Here is a 13,597-nt window from a genome sequence, read left to right on the forward strand (position 1 = left end):
TCTTTGCTGAAAAGTAGGTCCTTTATTCTAAAACAAGTATCCTGTCTGGGTGAATCGAACATCCTATAACCTCACTTAGCATTGCTTTGTGAGGCTCTGAAGAAAAGGCAACTTGAAAACTCATCAAGACAAATCATCCTTCTGTTGATCAACTTGCTACTAGTTTATTTCCTCAAGCTACAGTGCAGGATTTGAATGATGGGCTCATGTATTCATTGTGCCAACTATGACTAGAGGCTTGCTGACATCAACTGATTGTCTTTCAATCCACTTGGTTGTTGATGGTGAATGTGTCTGTTGGGTGTTAATATGGGCAAAGATGTTCACACTTATGCATACTTCTAAAGTCTCAGCATCATGCCTCACTGCAGATGAATATTCCAATCTTCCAATTGTTTTGCTCACAACCACCTGATCAAACCATTGCCTTCCCCCTCTCTTCCCCCACTCTGTATTAGCCACTTTTTTGTGTGTTTGAAAGTGTCCCTAAGTTATAACTGTCCCCTGGAAGCTGTTCCTCTCCCACTTCTGTTTTGTCTTTTAGGGCCACACTTGAGTGGGGCTGACGGATAGATATAGTCAATCTTTAGCTTGTATTCAGTCTACAAAGTCTGTGTTCTTTGGAAATAAGTACAAGATTTCCTAAAGTATCCACTGAGATGTTCCCAATCCCCGTTTTAAGGTCCTAACACTTTTAAAATCAGGAATATTTGCAGAGAAGTCTGCTCCTTTTTTCCTGAAAATACTTTAATATTTACTTTTATATAGGTTGGCGTTTTAGTCACTAAGTCATGTCTGACTCTTGTGATCCTATGGACTGAAGCCTGCGAGGCCCCTCTGTCCATGGGATTCTCCAGACAAGAATACAGGTTGGCTTGTAACAAATTATTTAAGTTTTTGTCTAAAAGTGACTTTTAAGTAGGCTTAAAGTATATTTTAACTGAGTACAGAGTATATTTTACCTGAGTATAGACTTCTAGGTTGGCAGTTATTAGTTTTTTGTATTTTATAGATACTGTCCTCTGGCTTCCATTGTTTCTGTTAAAAAGTTAACTATTGGTGCTATTTTGGTTTCTTTGAAGAGATAACATTATTGTTAACATCACCTCCAGCTTATTTAGGAAGAGGGCATGGCAACTTACTCCAGAATTCTTGAATCCCCATGGACAGAGAAGCCTCAAGGGCTATACTCGGATATGACTAAGTGACTTAGGATGCACATCCAATGTATTTAAGATTTACATTTTTTCTTGGATAACTAACAGAAACCTACTTTGTAGCACAGAGAACTCTACTCAATATTATGTAACAACCTAAATGGGAAAATAATTTGAAAAATGTAGATATGTATATGCATAACTGAATTACTTTGCCGTACCCCTGAAACTATCTCAATACTGTTAATCAACTAAACAAAGTTTAAAGAGATTTACATTTTTTATGTTACCAGCTTTTATATGATGAGCCTAAATATAATTTTTGCTGCATTTATCCTGGGTGGGATTCTCAGGTCTTCTTCAATCATTAAGCTGAATATTTTAGATAATATTCAGTCATTAACATCTTAATTATTTCTTGTACTATCACTTTCCTTTATATGGGATTTGAATTATACCTATATTAGACCTTTAACCACATCCCAGGTGGCACAGTGGTAAAGAATTCCCCTGCCAATACAGAGAACACAAGAGATGCAAGTTCCATCCTTGCATTAGGAAGATCCCCTGTGGTAGGAAATGGCAACGCACTCCAGTTTTCTTGCCTGGGAAATCCCATGGACAGAGGAGCCTGGCCATGTGATCAGAAAGAGCTGGGCATGACTGAGTACACACACAAACACACACACATATGTTATCTTATGCTTATCTTACTTTAAGAAAGGTTTTGGTTTTGCTTTTGTTAAGCAGCTAGAACAAAGATGAATCTAATAAGGTGTTGAGGTAATTAAAAGCAGGTCAATCTATGGTTATCCCTTTCTCCTAAGGTTTATTTTTAAGGTTCCTAATTGTGTCCCAACTGAAAGTATTGGCCTGCAATTTCTCCCTTCATCCTATGTGTACACCAACAATTCCATGCAGTCTCTCTTTGCCACCATATTTTTGAATCTGCACATAACTTAATAATTAAAGGGCCCCAAATCTTGGCTCTTTTGGTTTTTATTATTTTATTGGTTTTTATTCTCTGCTTTTTCAAACCTATAATAATTCCTCACTGCTCTGGAAGGTTCCCCAAACATTGGAATACATTTTAAAAAATAGCTTGTCCAGATTTTCTAATGTAAGTGCTAGTCAAAAACAACCTAATCTGCCATTACAGGAAACAGATTGTTGGTAGTATAATGTAACATTTAAAGAATGGGCCTTGGCAGCTAAGATTTCTGAGACTGAGTCCTGGATCTCTTACACAGAAACAGCTCTAACATTATGTTCAAGAGAATAAATGTTGAAGCCAAACTGCATAGGATTTAATCTTGAGTCTCTAAATTGAGTGACCTTGAACAAGTTTCTTAATGTATCTTTGCAATATGACTTCTTATAGCAAGTTGAAAAAGCATTAATTCCTACCTATATCATTGTTGTGCAGAGTAACATGTATAAGCAATTTTAACATTGTCTGGCATAAATGTAGCACTCAACAATGTTAGATTTTTCTTTGTGTTCTCTTGGCAAAATGAAGCTAGTATGACCTACTAATAAGGTTGCTTTAAGAAATGGAGGCTTGCTTTCGCCTCAGTCTCGAGCGCTAGCTGGCAGCCAAGCATACGCGCTCAGGGATTAGCAGCCGCCATCGACGGTGCTTAGGCTCCTCTGGGCTCGTCTGCGCCACCTGCCACACACTCTGCCGTCATAAGCTGCCATCATGGTAAAGCTCGCAAAGGCCGGTAAAAATCAAGGTGACTCCAAGAAAATGGCTCCTCCCCCAAAGGAGGTAGAAGAAGATAGTGAAGATGAGGAAATGTCAGAAGATGAAGACGATGAGAGCAGTGGAGAAGAGGTTGTTATTCCTCAGAAAAAAGGCAAGAAGGATGCTGCAACTCCAGCAAAGAAGATGATGGTTTCCCCAACAAAAAAGGTTGCAGTTGCCACACGGGCAAAGAAAGCAGTTTTCACCCCTGGCAAAAAGGCAGCAGCTATGCCAGCCAAGAGGACAGTTACACCTGCCAAAGCAGTGGTAACACCTGGCAAAAAGGGAGGCATCTCAGGCAAAGCATTGGTAGCAACCTCTGGTAAGAAGGGAGCAGCCACCCCAGGCAAGGGAGCAAAGAACAGCAAGAATGCCAAGAAGGAATACAGTGATGAAGAAGATGAAGATGACAGTGAAGAGGAAGACGATGATGATGAAGAGAAGGATGATCCAGCAGTGAGGAAGGCAGCTGCTGCTTTTGGTGCTGCTCCTGACACAGATGATGAGGATGACGAGGATGACAATGATGATGAGGAGGAGGAGGAGAAGGAGGAGGACAAAGATGACTCTGAAGAAGAACTTATGGAGATTGTACCAGCCAAAGGAAATAAAGCTCCAGTAAAAGCTGTTCCTGTGAAGGCTAAAAGCACTGCTGAAGATGAAGAGGGTGATGATGATGATGAAGATGAAGAGGAAGAGGATGACAGTGATGAGGAGGAAGAGGATGACAATGATGAAGAGGAGGAGGATGATGAGGAAGAAGAGGAGGAGGAGGAAGAAGAAGAGGAGGAAGAGGAAGAAGAGCCATCAAAGAAGCACCTGGAAAACGAAAGAAGGAAATGGCCAAACGAAAAGCAGTTCCTGAAGCCAAGAAACAAAAAGTGGAAGGCACAAAACCAGCTACATCTTTCAATCTCTTTGTTGGAAACCTGAACTTCAATAAATCTTCTCCTGAATTGAAAACGGGTATCAGTGATCTTTTTGCTAAAAATGATCTTGCTGTTGTCGATGTCAGAATTGGTGTGTCTAGGAAGTTTGGCTATGTGGATTTTGAATCTGCTGAAGACCTGGAAAAAGCCTTGGAACTCACTGGTTTAAAAGTCTTTGGCACTGAAATTAAACTGGAAAAACCAAAGGGAAAAGACAGTAAGAAAGATCAAGATGCAAGAACACTTTTGGCTAAAAATCTGCCTTACAAAGTTATTCAGGATGAATTAAGAAGTGTTTGAAGATGCTGTGGAGATCAGATTAGTCAGCAAGGATGGAAAGAGTTAAAGGGATTGCTTATATTGAATTTAAGACAGAAGCTGAGGCAGAAAAAACCTTGAAAAAGAAAAGCAGGGAACAGAGATATATGGGTGATCCATTTCTCTGTACTACACTGGAGAGAAAGGTCAAAGTCAAGACCATAGAGGTGGAAAGAATAGCACTTGGAGTGGTGAATCAAAAACCCTGGTTTTAAGCAACCTCTCCTATAGTGCAACGGAACATATTCTTCAGGAAGTATTTGAGAAGGCAACTCATATCAAGGTGCCCCAGAACCAAAATGGCAAATCTAAAGGGTATGCATTTATAGAATTTGCTTCGTTTGAAAATGCCAAAGAAGATTTAAATTCATGTAATAAAAGAGAAATTGACAGCAGAGTCATCAGACTGGAATTGCAAGGACCCAGGGGATCACCTAATGCAAGAAGCCAGCCACCAAAACTGTCTTTGTCAAACGTCTCTCTGAGGATACCACAGAAGAGACATTAAAGGAGTTGTTTGATGGCTCTATTCGAGCAAGGATAGTCACTGACCGGGAGACTGGATCCTCCAAAGGGTTTGGTTTTGTAGACTTCAACAGCGAGGAAGATGCCAAAGCTGCCAAGGAGACCATGGAAGATGGTGAAATTGATGGAAACAAAGTCACTTTGGACTGGGCCAAACCTAAGGGTGAAGGTGGCTTTGGAGGCCGAGGTGGTGGCAGAGGTGGCCAAGGTGGCTTTGGTGGCAGAGGCCAGGGAGGCTTTGGAGGGCAAGGAGGCTTCCGAGGAAGCAGAGGAGGAGAAGGAGACTATAAGCCACAAGGAAAGAAGACGAAGTTTGAATAGTTTCTTCTATCCCTGTCTTTCCCTCTTCCATTTAAAAGAAAGGACTCTGAGGTTTTTACTGTTACCTGATCAATGGCAGAGCCTTCTGAGGAAATTCCAAGACAGTATACAGCCCTGTGGTCTACTTGGAAATCCGTATAGATAACATTTCAAGGGAGATAACACTGTTGGTGTTGACTGGATATTCGTATAAACTTTTTAAAGAGATGAGTGATAGAGCTAACCCTTATCTGTAAGTTTTGAATTTATATTGTTTCTTCCCATGTACAAAACCATTTTTCTCATATGGAGTTTTTTTTTTTTTTTTTGCGTTAGGGGGTATAAAGGAAAGAATGTTTTGTCATGATTTTTGCTTCAGCAATTTTGGGACAGATTAAAAGTCCTAGAACTCTGGGGGAAAAAAAAAAAAAGAAGTGGAGGCTTTAATATAAACAAAATTATTTTGCTAGTGCTTAGTACACAATAAATACTCATATATTAGTATGTGAATAGTAAATGAATGAAGAATATGTAGTAATTAATGAATTAAGAAAAGCCTTTCCCTCTGTAGTATCTTTTAATTCTCTTCTGTTTTAGTAGATCGCCTTATCAAGTTCAGCGTTAAATAAGAACTGACGGATGCACAGATATTTGTTTTTGAGATGATTAGATGTCATGAAAATCAAATTAGAAACACTCAGAATTGAATGATCTTTCTCTGCACATTGGAAGGTACATCTCCATAACCACATGATTGATCATTCATGATTTAAACAGAAATTGTGTTTGCTATTCATGTCAAAGGTCAGAGAACAAGAGGCAATAATATTTTAAAGAAATTATTTGAAAAAGCTTTCAAATTTTTATGCATTTAGTCATTTCGTTATTTCTCTTAATATTGGAAATGCAATTTTTAAGTAAAAACTGTTAAAGACTTTAGTAGTCATGATTAGAGATTACTTGATAAAAGGATTTGGTTATACAATTTTCAGTCTGGTTTCACAATGAATATAACTAAAGAATACTAAATAATATGGATAAAATGAATAATGGACTGGTATGAACACAGAAGAAGGTCTTATATTTGAGCCTATGTTTTCCAAGAATTTTATTAGTCCTTGCACAAACACTTATCAAATGTGCAAGCAATTACTCTCTGAAAAAATAATAATAGATTTTATAGGCTGAACATCTCCCTTAACTCTAAAAACAAATGACATGTAATAATGAATTTTCGACCTTTACATCTAGGGTCAGAAAAAACTTATATTAAATTATACATTTCTTCCATTCATTAAAAATTAAAAAAAATAAAAGCAATAACACACAACTTTTAATTTCAGAATATTTAACACAGAATTTAGAAGACACGTGTTGGAAAAGAAATTATTACTAGAATTTTGTATTTGTTCTTAGATGTAACTGACAAGTAGAAGGCACACAATGGGAAAGTTTAAAATGTATAATATTTCAGATATATAAAAAAGAGAACAGTTTAACAACCATTCATATGCCCCTCTTCTTAGCTTATACAAATATATGCAGAGTTAAACATTCTTATGTGGCCCTAATCAATTTCATTCCCCTTTTTATATATCCTGCTCCTACCAGAGCTCATCAATATATTAAATTTGGTGTTTTTCATTTTCATGCATGCCTTTATATGTTTATTTCACATCTTTATATCCATAAACATGATCTACTATTTTTCATACTTTTAACTTTTATGTAAATGTAATAATGTCTTTTCCATTATGGCACTTATTGTTGGGTTCCTCATGTAGAGTTTGGAAGTCACCATTCTGTCCTAACAAGTGGGAAGCTAAACAGATTGACAAAATCAACAACTCTTCATGAATCCATAACAAAGAGAAGGAAACAAGGCAAACTGCTGACCACAAGAAGAGACAGATGAATACAGAGAATAACAATTTACTAGAGCAGAAACCTCCTAAGAAACCAAGGCCAGGAGAAAACCTGAACTGGTCAGTGTGAACAAGGCTGAGAGTTAAAAACTCCAGAGCACCCAATCATTGGGTGGTACCAGAGTTTTGTGGGATTTACCTCTGGGTTTAGTCATGTTCCCTTGGTAATAATGGGGAAAAATACTTCCAACTAGAGGAGGATAATGGGAATCCTTTTGAAATAAACAAGAGCACTCTGTTCTTAATACAGCCTGCCCTCAAAGGAAACTAGTTAACCAGAGCCTGGCCTGCTGGCATATTTTTGTTGTTGTTTTTGTTCAGTCACTATATCCAACTATTTGTGACTTCATGGACTGCAACAAGCCAGGCTCCTCTGTCCTCCATTTCTCTCCCAGAATTTGCTGAAATTCATGTCCATTGAATCAGTGATGCCATCCAACCATCTCATCCTCTGCCAACTCCTTCTCCTTTTGCCTTCAATCTTTCCCAGCATCAGTCTTTTCCAATGAGTTGGCTCTTCACATCAAGTGAAAAAAGTATTAGAGCTTCAATCCTTCCAATGAATATTCAGGGTTGATTTTCATTAGGACTGACAGGTTTGATGTCCTTACTGTCTAAGGGACTCTCAAGAGTCTTCTCTAGCACCACATTAGAAAGCATCATTCTTTGGTGCTCAGCCTTCTTTATGGTCCAACTCTCACATCCATACATGACTACTGGAAAAACCATTGACTAGACGGACTTTGTTGGCAAAGTGATGTCTCTGCTTTTTTAATATGCTGTCTAAGTTTGTCATGGCTTTCCTTCCCAAGAGCAGTGTTGGTGTATTATCAGAAGCTAACTGATGTGAGGGAAGGGAGATTATCCAACTCTAGTCCACCTAGTCATCTGGTCCCTAAGGGAGTAGTGGGGGGAGAGAATCTGAAAAACATTTGCAACATTCACAGTTCAAAAGAATAGGCTTACTAAGAGACTGAGAACTAATCATAAGACTATAAAATGCCTCCCGGCCTTCCAACCTCCATCTTAACTCCACATTACTAAAGGTCTATTACAGCAGTCGTTTTCATCTGGCACATATCATGTTCAGCTATCCAGAAAAAATTTCAAGTATACCAAAAGTCAAAAATGAAAGAAATTAAAGGCATCAGGAACAAGCATGGCAGAGATGTAGGAATCATCAGATTGGGAATTTAAAACAGCTATGATTAATATGTTAAGGCTCTAATGAATCAAGTAGAAAGAATGCAGAAAAAGATAGGCAATGTAAGCAGAGAGATGAAAACCTTAAGAAAGAACTGAAAAGAAAAACTAGATATAAAAAACACTATACTAGAGATGAACAGTGCCTTTGATGGGCTTATTAGTAGATTGGACATGGCTGAGGAAATAATTTCTGAGTTAACGATATCCCTATAAAAACTTCTAGAATGGAAAGGCAAGGAGAAGAAATATTGAAAAAAAAAATAGAGTATCCAAGGATGATGTGACAAATATGAGCAGTGGAAATACCATAAGGAGACAGAAGGAAAGAAGGAAAGAGAAGAAATATTTGAACAATAATGACTCAGAACTTCACCAAATTAATGTCAAAAACATGGTTTTTATTTTAATCAATAAACTTACATGATTTATCCATGTTAATGAATGTAGTTCTATATAATTTGCTTTCATAGCTATATATTTCATTGTATAAATATACGATAAATTAGTAAATTTATTTTCCTGCTGGTGGTATTTGCTTCCAATTATTTGCTTCCGTAAATGTGACAATAAACATTCCTTCTTAATATCATTGTGCATACGTATAACATAGGGCAGTGCTTATGAACAAAATTTTCTGTGATGAGGAAATTTTCTATATCAATGTTGTTCAAAGTAGTGAGCACTTAAAATTTGGCAAGTGTGGCAGAGTAACTGATTTTTTACTTTAAATTCAATAAATATGAATTTAAATAGCCACAAATTGCTAGTGATAATATTTGGAAGTTTACTAAGAAGTACTATGCTATAGAAGTAGAATATTTAGACCATCATATAATCTAAGGATTATTGCTATCATTGCATAAGAGATATATTCATTTTCAACTTTACTATTTCATATTGCGTGAAAAATATTCAAACAGTTCCAATTTTCTTCAGCACAGATAAGAAATCTGTTTTATTTTTATATCTTTATGAACTTTTGGTACTGTCAGTCAAAATAATGAGTTCACAATTGCTTATCTTTATTTTTTCCTTTTCAGAGGAGAGAAGCGGCATTGTATTTTCTGATTACCAGTGAGATTAACCATTAATTTTTATGACTTTTAGCTATTTGGCTTTCTCTTCTGTGAATTACCAACTCATATAATTTCTCCATTGATTTTTCTACTGGTTTATGTTTTTCTCACTGATTTCTGATTGTCCCTCATATATTGTTGAAATGAACCTTTCTTTGGTTGCATTGCCAAGCTCTTCTCCACTTTTATTTCTGCTTGTGTTTCTTCTAATTATTTACTTAAGACTCAGAAAATTAAAGTAGTTAAATTTATTAGAATTTTTATATGGTTTTGCTTTTGAGATATTAAGACATTTTCCTAATTCAAGCTCTATATTTTATTATAAAATTAAAGAAATAAATAATAAGAGAAATCTAATTTTATTTTTATATATGTGAAAACATTAGTCTCAATACCATTTATTCCACTGTGTTCCCCTTGATTTTGCAAAGCTGTCTTTCTCACATATCACATTATCAAATATTGATTTACTTCTGACCCTTTAGTGTATTTTTCTTTTCTTATACAAATATTATATATTAATTGCACTATTTTTATAATTCAAGAAAAGTCCTCCTTCTTGTTCTTCTTAAAAACTGTCTTGACAGAGTATACCATGTAGGCATTCCTTTTTAAACCATTTTATATATCTTTGTATAAATATGTGTATATATATATATACACATATATACATATATATACATACATATATACATATATATATACATATACATACATATATATGTATATACATATATATGTATATGCATATATACATATACACATATATACATATATATGTATACGTACATATATACATATACATATATATGTATATGTATGTATATGTGTACATATATGTATATACATATACATATACATATACACACATATGTATATATGTACATATATGTGTACATATACATATATATGTACATATGTATATACGTGTACATATATACATATATACACATATATACATATACATATATGTATACATATATACACATATATGTATATATATAAATATATATATTTAGCTGTATATATTTATATACAGCTTGGGTGGACTTTGAGTTCCAAGCATCTCTGTGCCATGGGACCCAGCTTTGTCCAGAAACAGGAAACCAGAAGCAACCTCTAAACAAGAACTTACCAGTGCAGAATTATGAAAGACCAGATCCATTGTCTTAGAAAGGGACACCTTTGAGTTAGCTTTACTCTGAGTTCTTATGGAACCAGACTAAATCAATTCATCATGGCAGTCTGTCTGAAATCACATCCTGCCTGGCTCCCTCCTTGTCCCTCTCTTGGTTTCCTCATTCTCTTACTAGTTTTGGTACACTTTCTTTAAAAATCCTTTGCACAAGGATGGTTATTTTAGAGGCTGCTTCTGAAGAACCCAGCTTCCCTGGTGGCTCAGAGGGTAAAGACTCCACCTGCAATGTGGGGGACCTGGGTTCGATCTCTGGGTTTGGAGGATACCCTGGAGAAGGGAACAGCTACTCACTCCAGTATTCTGGCCTGGAGGACTCCATAGAGAGAGGAGACTGGCAGGCTACAGTCCATGGGGTCACAAAGAGTCGGACATGACTGAGGGACTTTTAGTTTCTGAAGAATCAAATTGAAAACCGTAGCAGTTAGCCCTTTGTTCTTTTGGGTACTAATATGAAGCTTGTCTAGCTTCACTGTCACATACAACTATGCACGAGCACATACACAAATGTGAATTAGTTGGGGTTTTTAATAGAAAAAGATCAAATTTTCAGATTATCACTTTTCATACAGCATCTTTGTGTTCATACACCTGCATCTCTCCCATTTTTCAATTCTACCATAATTATTCAATATAAATTTATTTTTACATAAAAGTTATGCACATCTTTATTACATTTAGTCTTAGACATCTTTTTTTTTTTTTTTTTTTTTGCTATTTCCAAAGACTTTTTGTTGCTAATTTAAAGCAATTGAATTTGTGGCAATCTAATATTTCCTGGTGGCTCAGTGGTAAATAATTTGCCTGCCAATGCAGGAGATATGGGTTCAATTCCTGGGTTGGGAAGATCCCTGGAGAAGGAAATGGCAACCCACTCTAGTATTCTTGCCTAGAGAATCTCACGGACAGAGGAGCCTAGTGGGCTACAGTCCATGAGGTCACAAGAGTCAGACACAATTTAGCAACTAAACAACAACAGATATTTACCAACATTGCTAAACTTCCTTACTCTATAATTCTCTTTTGTCTTTTTGGTTTTCTAAGTAGACCATCATATAATCTAAGGATGACAATTTCTTTTTCTCTTAAATTTATTTTATTCCTGTGACTTTTCTTATAACTATAGAATATTGATAGCACTGCTGCTGCTGCTGCTAGGTCGCTTCAGTCGTCTCCAACTCTGTGCGACCCCATAGATGGCAGCCTCCCAGGCTCCCCCATCCCTGGGATTCTCCAGGCAAGAACACTGGAGTGGGTTGCCATTTCCTGCTCCAATGCATGAAAGGGATAGATTTGATAAAACCTTGTAAATTAAAAAGAAAATTGATATTAATCACTTATTCTACACATATTTCTGATATTTTAGAGTGCTATCAAGAAAGTACAGAAAAACTTCCCTGTCAGGAAAGTTTATTTATAATTCTGTTTTTGCATAATGCAAGTTGAAATATTAAATAAAATAAATAATACCTTACTCTATAATTCCTTAGTAGATTAAAAATATTTGTTCATGATACACCTTTTTTATTCTTAACTCAGATTTTTATAAAATTTCATTTCACCTAATATTGATATGACTACATGAGGTTTTTCATGTATGTTTAGTATTTGCATAGGAGTATTTTTTAAGATTTGGGTCATCTCATTTAAATAATCAACAATTATTTAAAAACAGTTATAGTCTTTCAAGTTTAACCTTTTATTTGGAGAGTTTTTACAGTTAGATTATCTAAATATTCGAAAGTATTTTCAAGCTTGTTATGTTTTCTATTACATTTTTTCCTGCATTACTGTCTAAGATGTTATGCATTTAATTTTTAACATTTTATTGATTACCCTTAAAACTTACAAGCCTGCAGTTATTTGAAAGGCTAAAATTATCTGTATCTTTACACTATAAATATCTTAAGAATTTTTGAAATTTTCCATTTCAATTTGTGTTTTAAATATTATGGATGTTCAGTATTTTATTTCTATCATTTTCTTATAAATTAATACTTAATATTATTTCTTATATAGCTGATGCATATTTATAATGTAAATTTGTAGGTTTCATATTTTCTTCTGCATCTTATATTCAAAATTTGGTTTCCATTTCCTATTTTAACTGACACTCTTTAAGGGACCATAGATGTAAATATATTAGTGATAACAATCTTTTGTTGTTTTTGTTCTGAAAGTATCATGATACCTAACAGTCATTCATGGTGAAAATATTCTTAGTCATGGTATTTTTTTTCTCACAACATAGAAGATATTCCAATCTCTTTGTGATTTCATTTATAACTTGAAAACATCTTTATCAAGGTAATTGGATTTCTTTTTGCATAAAAAGGTATTTATTTAGTTTTGAGAGTTAAATAAATTACAGTTTAATTTTTTTCACTCTTAAAACAGCTTAGGTAATTCTTACAAAAAAAGAGGACAAGGTATGGAAAGTATAAAATCACAAATGTTTTCACTCATTACAGATGACTTTATATAATTTCACCACTTATGAATTATCAGGACATCTATAAATTGTGAAAATTATTTTCCTATCTTATTTCCAAATATTATGTATTTTCTGTTTACTTTTGGAATCTGTGAATATACCAGATCACATATTTCATATTTATTTAGCTATGCCAAGATGCTATAACAGGAGTTTAAAAAGTATTTGTTACACATCCCAACAAAGCATATCTAAACTTAATACCAACATTAGTGATGCCCTTGTTTCTTTTCAAAGGAGATCACCTTTTCAGAGGCAAAAGTATATTTCTCCATATTGACATAGAGAAATATCAATAATGTCAAATGTATTTTTCTTTTCATTCCCATGACTTTATTACTTGAAGTTTGTACATTTTGATCATGTTCACCCATTTTTCTCAACTTTCCAACAATCCTCCCCTTTGGCAAACACCAATCTGTTCTCTGAATCTGTGAGTTTGATTTTGTTTTGTTTGTCATTTGTTTTTTATTTTTAAGATTTCAGATATCAGTGAAATCATACTCTTATTTGTCTTCCTCTGTCTGACTTATTTCACTTACCTTGATACCTTCAAGGTCCATCCATGGTGTCACAAATGGTAAGATTTCAATTTTAATGGATGAGTAGTATTCCATTGGGTATGTGTTCATGTATGTGTGTGTGTGTGTGTGTGTGTGTGTATATATATATATATATATAGCTATACAACTTCTTTATTCATTCATCCACTGATGAACTCTTAG

The 13,597-nt window shown here is 35.0% G+C and overlaps 1 pseudogene; it reads left to right on the forward strand.

The window, feature by feature from the left end:
* Positions 1-2,859: 2,859 nt before the first annotated feature.
* Positions 2,860-4,997, forward strand: LOC104999193 (annotated as a pseudogene).
* The last annotated feature ends 8,600 nt before the right edge of the window (positions 4,998-13,597 follow it).

This window comes from Bison bison, unplaced genomic scaffold, assembly GCF_000754665.1.
Source record: "Bison bison bison isolate TAMUID 2011002044 unplaced genomic scaffold, Bison_UMD1.0 scf7180017864347, whole genome shotgun sequence".
Lineage (NCBI taxonomy): Eukaryota > Metazoa > Chordata > Mammalia > Artiodactyla > Bovidae > Bison > Bison bison.